Consider the following 9,885-nt stretch of genomic DNA (forward strand, 5'->3'; position numbering starts at 1 on the left):
GACAGAAGTAAGTAGAATTTGTAACGGAATGTGTGAGCGGAAACGACGCCTTGCGGAGGCGCAGGGTTTTGTTGAGCGGTAAATAAAAGCGCTGTAAATCACCATTTCCCGTGCAGATTTCGAGTGGTACGCATCGCTATACGAAAGTGGAACTCTACAACATACATTTTATATAGGCCTGCAGAACCGCAGGCTCATGAATGAAATGCACGAGGGCGAGCTCTGCGTTCGTATAGCGATATGTTCTTCCTGACATTCGCACGGTAAATGGCAATTTATGCCAGTAGAATTTTTTTACATAGCGCTCAGCTTTGCCCTGTACACCGTCAACCATTTCCTGTACACCATTTCCGGGCACACATTCCGTTACAAAACTTGTTTATTTCGGTTTCTCCTATCTGTCTTTAAAATTTTGCCTGTATTTTTGAATCTCTGTGCATATAAAGGGGTTTTCACATCTAGCGATGGGACTTTTCTGAGAAACGAGATTCTGGTAGCATTGGTTTAACGGGAGGATTCCTAGAAAAACATCTGTGCTGAAAGAGAAGTTCCGCCTAGTTACGGAAACGATGTACTAACTATGCGGGATTTTTTGAAAGCTCGCCGAAAATGTTTCGACTGCAGCTCTATCTCGGGTGGAGATCACCCATTCAGACGGAAGTTCTCCTTCTGAAAGATCACGTGATCCCAATCTGAGCGATAATCGATTACTGTTTGGCGTTCAAGTCTGTTTAGTAAATAAAAATGGTAATCTAGCTACGTAGATTTCGTGGAAATGTGCAGGTTCTGAGAATTCTTCCTTTCGACGTCCAGTCCCTCGTAGTGGAAACATATGTGACTGGGAATTAAGAATGTAAGTACATAACATAATGTATTAACAAAGTAATACTTAATAGAGTTAAAATTGTTTTTATGGATATAAGCTGCTCTAAAGATATAAATATATATATAAATTTGAGTTAAATATTTGAGCTAAATATATTTCCTCTTTGCCACCGAATGGACAGCTATATCATGAAAAGGATATACGAAGACACAGAAAAGTGTTACAACATGTGACATATCTAATTATCGTCCAATGAAACGCAGTACATTTGCGATGTGACGAAGTAACGTAAGTATCATATTTGAAGTAATATACTTGTGCAAAATAACATAAGTGTTCGGAAAGAATGAATAGCCAGCAGTATATTGCATGTTATGCGCAACTAGTAAAATCTATAATACACAGCTTTGGGGTATAACAGTAATAAAAACCCGGGAGGCACGAATGGTAGAGCTAAAAAGAATGTGTATAAATCATGGAGGTAGGAAGTAAGATGGAGTTGCCCTAAACAAGTTTCTCCCGTACCCTGCTCTGAAGCACCAGCGATCCCTACGTGGTGACCAAAACATTGGGTCATTTACCATTGAGTTCAATGGGATTTGACGCGTACGGATGTAAATATTTTGTAATTACGTCGTAAATATACATATAAATGTATATATTTTCTTTTTATACAACACTTCAGAGTCCTAAGTATATGAAAACAACATATTTTTAACAACATTTCATTCTGAACGGAATTAAATGCTATACTTTTCACAGGACAGTTTTCTCAGAATGGTTTAATTTGAATGAAATATTTTCACAAGTTTTCGTTAATTACATTAGAAAAAAAAATTAAGATAATTCGATTTTATTCGGTTAAGGTACAAAAATTAAGATCGAAGTTTATTGTATTATTAATATTAAAATTATGCATTATTTCTTTTCTATTTATAGAGCTTCTTCCTAAAATACTTTCTTAAATATGACATGATTTTTTGGCTTCTTTTAAATCGAAAAATGTAAGTCAATTTATAATTAATGCTCTATTCAGTTCATTTTAAATTAGAGAATTATTAGGAATTAGCGAAATACTTTAAATAGTACTTGACTTTCTCTGAAGATTTCTGAAAGGAAATAAAATAAGTTTTTTTTAAAGTATTATTTAAAACTTGTAACGGGGTTATTACAAAATCTAAGGGGAATAATTCTTTTAATTATATTTATCAAATTTTTTTTTACCCTTCATTTCAACAATACATATTCCAAAACTTTTTATTACGTTCTTAAGAGCGCATCTCATAGCATTTGCTTTACAATACCTTTTAACAGATTGCTTTACAATACGAACAATTCTTGCTTAAATAGTTTTATAACGTATTTGTCAACAGGATTTCAAATTATGTTTACAATTCAATGTTAAGGTTATTATATATTTAGATAACATTTATAATCATTATAAATTAGATACATTTAATCATTAGATTTCTTCACAGTACTTTCACAGTTGTTTATAAGTGAATAAATTCTTCATTTCAAATACATTTATAAATAATTTAAAGAATATTTATGTATTTTGTCAAAGGCAGATACATGCTTTTTGCAATAATATGCAACAATAATATATGGATGTGAAAAAAATTTGTTTTATTTAAAACATTTTGGCGTTTGGAAAATAAAAAAGTAGCGAATACTCATTCAAGGGTATTGAAAGACGTATACAATTTTAAATGTACCGTAAGGTATTTTTCATTCTTTAAGAATAAAATTTTTCTTAAAATCTATATTTTTGTAGTTTAACAGCTTAGAATTTTATAAAACAAATTCATAATCAAAATCGCGCTGTTGTTAGTTATCGAAAAATAACCAAGATGTGATTTTTGCTTAAATGTCACTAAACTATACAAATTGCTATTATCCATCACAGTATGAATGTTTCTTTCATGCGAAAGTGTCCCTTTTTCGATTTGTACGGAACTGTCGTGTGTCGAAATACTATCAGAACCGTGTCAAGCGAGCTTCTGAATGTAAACAAAGAACACCCCATCTGGTGACCCAAGCTTCAAAGTAATGCTTCACTTCTAGTGCCGACTGGCCCCTCCTTCCTTTCCTACCTCCATAGTATAAATACAGAGCCAGTACAGTGTTAATGGTATCCAATAGAAGCACAATAAACAACACACAATATAAACCAATGAATGCTCTAATATATATAATAAATTGAAGCAGGAGATCATGGCTTTACGCTTGCTAGATATTGCTTATTGCTGTAACAATAACATAAAAGGTAACAGACTACAGTTTAATAAGTTAGTGCAGGAAAAACATGATGACGATGAGATCCTAAACAAAGCCGAATGATAAGTGATAAGAACTATATATAGAACTTTAGTCTCCTTATTAACAGCATGTTTCTGATTAACTACTCCTGTTTACACAACCAGGTTTCTGAAGATGGAGATTGAAATAAAGGGGATATTTTGAAGATATAACAACGAGCAGGATCACCAATTCGGTTAGCGTTGAAAAATAAATACTCTGTTATTTGAAGTTCTATAGATATTACGCGAATCAGCCATGCTCTGTGAAGAATTGGATAGTGCTGAACAGGAGCATAATAAATAGATTAATAGTCCCGTATCCGCAGGCAAACTATTCTAAAAATTACCATGGATATGTGAAACCGTATATAACAACGGATGCTGTATAAAGCAGGATAGTTTTGTAACATATATGATAAGAATAAATTTAGTTAATAAATTATTCAAAAAAAGTGAAAAATGTAATATTCTCTTAACAACAATCGATGATATACTACTAAATAAAATAATGGAATAGCATATTATTTGAACGAGAGTAAATAAGAATAAAATAATGAAACAGTACATTATATGAATGAAAACAAATAAGAATGAATAAGAATAAAATAATGAAACAGAGTATTATATGAATGAAAACAAATAAGAATGAATAAGAATAAAATAATGAAACAGAGTATTATATGAATGAAAATAATAAAATAATAAATTCTACAATAGAGCAGTGTTCTCAGCTTTGAACGCACGATTTGAAAGTAGCTGACGGGCCAAAATGTTTTTCAACAAAATGAAAACAAAATTCTAACAACATAAGAATTTGTAACTCGATTTTTAAAATTTTATTTATCAAATATTTAACGAAACATATATAAACATTAACAGTAATGAAGCCAAGAATAAAAAAATCAAACTTATATTTATTTCCGGTTCGAAAGCTAATTGATATCTGTAAGAAATTTATGTGTAATTTAAACGTATTGACAACTAACTATTAGCTGTTCGGATTGATAATTTATTTAAAAATTCTAGTGTATTCTATTAACCACTAAACCATTAAATGACAAATTAAAGAATTACGAAATATTTCCAAAAAGGTAGAATACGAATAAATAATGACAGCATATTCTCATCGTTTTATGTATTTAAAATTTCTCCGACGTACACAGAAAAGGTGTATATACTTGTATGTAAATCTTTATTAAATTCTTTATTTCTTACGGCTTCGGGTTACAAAACCTGATGGTATTTTGATTTTGATAGAATTTGTAATGCTCGAGAAAAATATTGTTTTCATTACACATTTTGGCTGCTCATCGGTCAGGTTGGTTCTTTTCTTAGAATTATTAATTTTCAACTGCGGAAGAAACTGTTGAGATTCAACTGTATTTGTAAATGATTTTTATTGTAACAATTTGTAGCTGAGAGTACTTAACTTTTGACAAGTACGAATAAAACATCAAATATGTATCTTCAAATCTTTGAATACAATTTATATCACATAGTTTTAAATGAAAATGGTAATAATGCAAAATTCGACTCCAAACATAAAAATCCTTAATCGTGTTTTATTCAAATTCTTGTCATAATAATTTTAATTCATACGAAATGTATTTGTGGGTTGTATTAAATTGCTTTGGAAGTCATCAGTTTGAGATCATTGCACTAGAGTATACTCTCTCTCGTACTTATATAAACATAAAAGATGTTACATTTATAATTAAGTTTTATTACCAGTTTATCTTTATGTTAACTTTTTCCCTATGTTCCTTGTCTCGTCACGGTAGTCGTTCAAACTCTCGTCACGGTAGTCGTTCAGACTCTCGTTACAATAGTCGTTCAATGTAGAGACTATTAAATTATTTCGAAGCAAGAGAATGAAAAATGAGCAACGCCCTCGCCAGGACTCAAACCACGGACCTCTCGGGCACGCACCGAGCGTGCTGACCATTACACTACGAATCCATGCTAAGAAGACGGGAGAAATACCATATAAGTTTATTACAGCTTTATTAGGATGATATCAATGCTTGAAAACTTTGCATCTTACTCCATTTTGAAAAGTTTCGTGGATCAATGAACTAGAATCAGTCTTTCTTCCTTGCTCTTTCTCTAAAGACATTTAAACTTCATATCGGTTTCATGTGAAGCTGTTGCAGTTATTTATTGTTGAGCTCATTTTTATCCTGCATGTGTTAACTGTTATCTTCCAAGCACATGGTATCGCCTAAAATCAAAATATCTTAAATCACAAAACGTGTTTTAAGTGCCAAAGCCCTCAAAATTTCTGACTGCAATACAATTTGGCCATGATTTCTGCCAGATTGAATTGATGGTCTTGTATGCTGTTTGCTGGCAGTCTTCCGTAATGACACTTAAGTAACAGAGAATATTGAACAGATGTTTCATGATCTCTCTGAATTTTAATTCTGCCATATAAATTACCTCAAAGCGTCTTTGAACGTTATTCGCAGCTGATATTTGTAACTAGGAACACTATTCATCATCGAGGCACCCTTTTTTTCAAATAATGTATTCATGATGAGTGGTGTTTGTGATAAAGGTTCCACTGTATTATGATCTTAGCGTTACTACTAATAAAATGTTTTTAAATTTGCTATAATTACATGATAAAAGATCCGATGAGGCCATATTACAACCAAATCAGCTATGTGAAACTAAATGTTATGAATTTCTAACCAAACCCAGGTTTATAAGGTAGCATTAAAAACAATATGAATGCATGCATTAAAACAATTAAAATATTCCTAGGACTGATAATAGCCTTTATATGTGACTGTTACCGTGAAAGTCCGAAAATCGAGAATGTCGACTTCCGGAGAATGTCAACATTCACCAAATACGTCGGTGAAAGATCGAATATTGCATTACACTCTTGTACATTCGGACCCTCACCGGTGTATATCAACAATCACAGATATGCTCTGGTGTATATCGAAAAGAGAGAAGTTCACAATTAAAAGTGTCATAATAGTTTAGGTTGTAAAGTTTAAGTTTAATCTTATTTATTATTAAGTTAATAATAAATAAGATTTGAATCACATAATTTAGTAAGTTTTTTATTACTATTATTTTATTTTCTCGTTTAAAATGTACTGTATAATTAAGTAAGTTTTCAACTTCTATTATTTTGCTTTCTCATTTTGAATGTACAGTGTGTTTTAAGTTTTTATGTTTTTAAGTTCTTATTTTAAGTCTCAAGTGCGTTTTTCGCGACTAAATTACGGAGATGAAAATATAATATTCTTGTATGTTCAACATTCACCATTAGTATATGGTGAATGTCGACATTTACCGTTGCAAGTCAGAAATAAGAGTATTAGGAAAATATTTTGGACATGCACCAAGCGACTATGTGAATGTTGACATTTACCATTGGAAGTCGACATTCTCCAGATTTCGGTGTTTCACCGTAACATGACTACAACTGACTTTAAGTATTGATCCGAAAATCAAATTTTCGTTCTAAATTTAATTCAAAACTAGTATAATGATTCATTAAGTTATGAATATATGAAGAGAAATTTAGGAGCCCGAGCTATTTATTTCCTTATCTGACTAAGCGGGGAAGCTTAATTGATCATCTTATTATAATGCACAAGATTCTATTTCATTATATATAAGGAGCAGAAAATGATCCTTTCTTGGATCAAATATGCTGTTCGTGAAGTTATGCAGTCTACACATCAAAATTATGCAGTAATTGTGCAGAGTTAACTAAAGAGAAATAGGCAGTTTTATTCTAGATATACTGCTGTCTTTTTTTATTGAATGTGAAAAATAAGTGTTCGATCCGTTGTCCGTTGTTTATAATGAAAATTCATTTCTTACAGTTTTGATTTTTTTAAATAAATGTCATTTCATACATGTAATTTAGAAAATTTATAGAAGATCCAGTATATAAATTATATAACTCATTGTTAGGCATTTATCGAATCGTATTTTGTACGATATAGATTGTACTTTTATAATGAAATACAGTATTTTATTATGAAAGTACTTTGTGCAAGTTACATTCGATATACAGCTACACACTCCTTACTTGACTAACAAGAGTATTTTAAAAACTGATGTACTATACCGATATTTGAAACAATGAAACTTTTTTAAAACGGCGCAGTTAATTTCATGCACCATCTTATCGTTTATTTCGTCTTCCCAAGGAGATGTTCGCCAAGTGGTTCTTTCTTTATGATATACAATTGTCTTCTAGATTCACAACATATTTCTCCACCAAATGTAATTTAGACAAAGAATAGAGCAATTTATTACCATAAAATAAGCAAAAAATCTTTAATACAAAATTTAGAGAGAGTTATTTTTTCCACTACTTCTACATCAGCGTCAATCATTGAGCCTGCTTAAGCTCAAAAGGCGTCTGTTCCCCTTTTGTGTTCCTTTTCCTTTTTAGAAACTGTGCACATCATATTTGGTGAACTTATTGAACTGCCTAAAGTTGTTCGAAATCTTGATGTGGCAGAGATCCTTTAACTATATTTCAAACTCATGTAGTCTGGAAATATAAAAGTAGCATGCAATTTATAAGGTTTATCCTAAGTTTTGAACAGTTAAATTTTAGTTAAAGGCACTTGCTTGTCGCTTCTAATTTCAGCTTACAAATCTCCTGCCAGAACGTGTTTTCATAATCGCGGTGAAATGCAAATGAAGGAGGAGAAAGTATTTAAAATTGAAGTTATACTAACTTCGTTAGAGAGCCTCTGTTCAGAGCGCGTTCGCCTTTTAGGCTACATTCTCTCTAAGCTATTTCTACACTCGGCCGTATTTCAGACCCTTGATAGCTTCGCCGTTTAGTTAGCGTTAAGAGGCCAACTTCTGTAGAATGGTGATAGATTCGGCTATATCTCTTTAGTTAAGTTTAGTTAACTTTTATTCCTTAGCATTCTTGAGTTCAAGTCCAAATAAAGGCTTTCCTGTACGTTCTGAGAGAGGACCGACTGTTAAATTTATTTTGAATAATAAAGAGTAATTAGCCCTTTTCGAGTCTGTTTTCTGTCTACTGAACTAAAGCGGTTATTCGCTTACCAGTTCTCAAGGTACCGCACATTTAGTTGTAAATTATAGGCTGTATTATAGGTTGAAACATGTAAATTATAGGTTGAAACATTACACATTCAAAGCTACAGAATTAGAATGAGGTAGCATATTTCTTACATGAGAACCATATTTAGATGGTTATCACATCAGAACTGGAAAAAAAAGTAAATGTTCTTCTAAACAACCACTGGTACACAAATTGTTGAAAGCGATTTTGCAGATTTTTCTATGCGATATTCAGCTAAACCTCCCGAATTTGGCTAGAGTTTACTGTGCTGCTGAAACACAGGCTTGAAACGGTGCTTCATAAGAAAGCACATTTTTGGTTTGATGCAACCGGAAGCTTATGGATCTGCTTTATGGATCTGAACTAAATATCCTCTAGATATGTAGAGCTCTTTTTTACGATTAACACTTTCACAAAAGTGCTTAATATTTTTCACAAAACGCTTGTAAAAATATACCAAATGAAAAAGCGCACCACAGTACAGAATATTTATTTAATTTACATTATCCTGCTATCTAAACACTTGCAAATTTCGAATATTGCATTAATTTATTAATAAGATGTCAATTCGTTCTATAATAACTATGGTAGATATGTTACTACATTTATATAAACATGAACGGGCATGTTAAGTATGAGTAAATTCAATCACTAAGTCATAAAGTAAGGGAGAGGTTTTCCATATAATAAATATTACAGAAATATATTTAATATAGATACAGCAGCCAGTAATTGCATATAATATATGAATATTACCAATAATATCTCATATACAATATTTACCCATTCGACGATGCGCGTGGAGCTCTTATTAATCTTTTCTTGGAAAAATGTTACAGCAAGCATTGAGCTAAGATATTTCTAACATTTTATCTTCAATGTATACTCTAGTAATATGATTACTAGAGTAATATGCTCTAGTAATATAATTACTGCATCATCAGAAGAAAATTGATCTTATTAGTTCAGGAGTTTAAGATCTTGATAATAATAAGGCGACATGTTGATTTTTTTTCTCTTTCCAGCCAATCCTTCGTCTGCAATTCTTCATATAATTCGGTTACAGTTAATTGAAAATTCCAAGTGCTTCAGCTAACTTTTTGATTTTGATTAGAGAGAGAAAGAATAAAAGACAGAAACACTTTACGTGAATGAGTAAAAAAGTGAGGCTGGTAAAGAAGCGAGAAGTATCTAGTTTCTTAACAGTTCGCACGTGTTCAAACGACCATTTCGTGCAAACAAGTTATGTTTTAAGTGCGCAGAACCAAATTAAATGCTATTAACAAACTTAAAGAGCATATCGAAGAATAAGGATGTAGCAGCATTCGGATATATGTGGTCGAAGTAACAATCAGTAATAAGCATTTGAATATAAAAATCACTGTGCGGGAGTTATTGCAATGTGCTAAGATTTTAGTTTAGTACGAGCTGCTTGTAAGCAACAGTTATTTCACACATTATTTAACAGGACCTTTACATAAGCATGGTATACTGCTGCTTGTAGAATTCTATTCAGTTTATAGACAAATGAATAGATTTGAAAACCTTGTAAGGTATATTTTAATTTTATAACAGTTATTTTAATTTAGTTTATCTTTCCTGCCTTGCTAGCTTCAACTTACAGCTCCTTACTAGAATGAGGTTTTAGAATCGCGTTAAATGCAAATGAGAAGGACAAC

General features: G+C 31.7%; 1 long non-coding RNA gene across 1 annotated transcript in view; it reads left to right on the forward strand.

Moving 5' to 3' along the window:
* Positions 1–713: 713 nt before the first annotated feature.
* LOC118186607 (uncharacterized) overlaps positions 714–9,885 on the forward strand; it is a 63,971-nt gene continuing 54,799 nt past the window's right edge. The window contains exons 1-2 of the long non-coding RNA XR_004757801.2: positions 714–853; positions 1,008–1,114. This is a non-coding gene — a long non-coding RNA (uncharacterized LOC118186607). The remainder of the gene's footprint in view (positions 854–1,007; positions 1,115–9,885) is intronic.

This window comes from Stegodyphus dumicola, chromosome 5 (assembly GCF_044657685.1).
Source record: "Stegodyphus dumicola isolate Sdum_Otavi_A_Nest chromosome 5, ASM4465768v1".
NCBI classification, from domain to species: Eukaryota; Metazoa; Arthropoda; class Arachnida; order Araneae; family Eresidae; genus Stegodyphus; species Stegodyphus dumicola.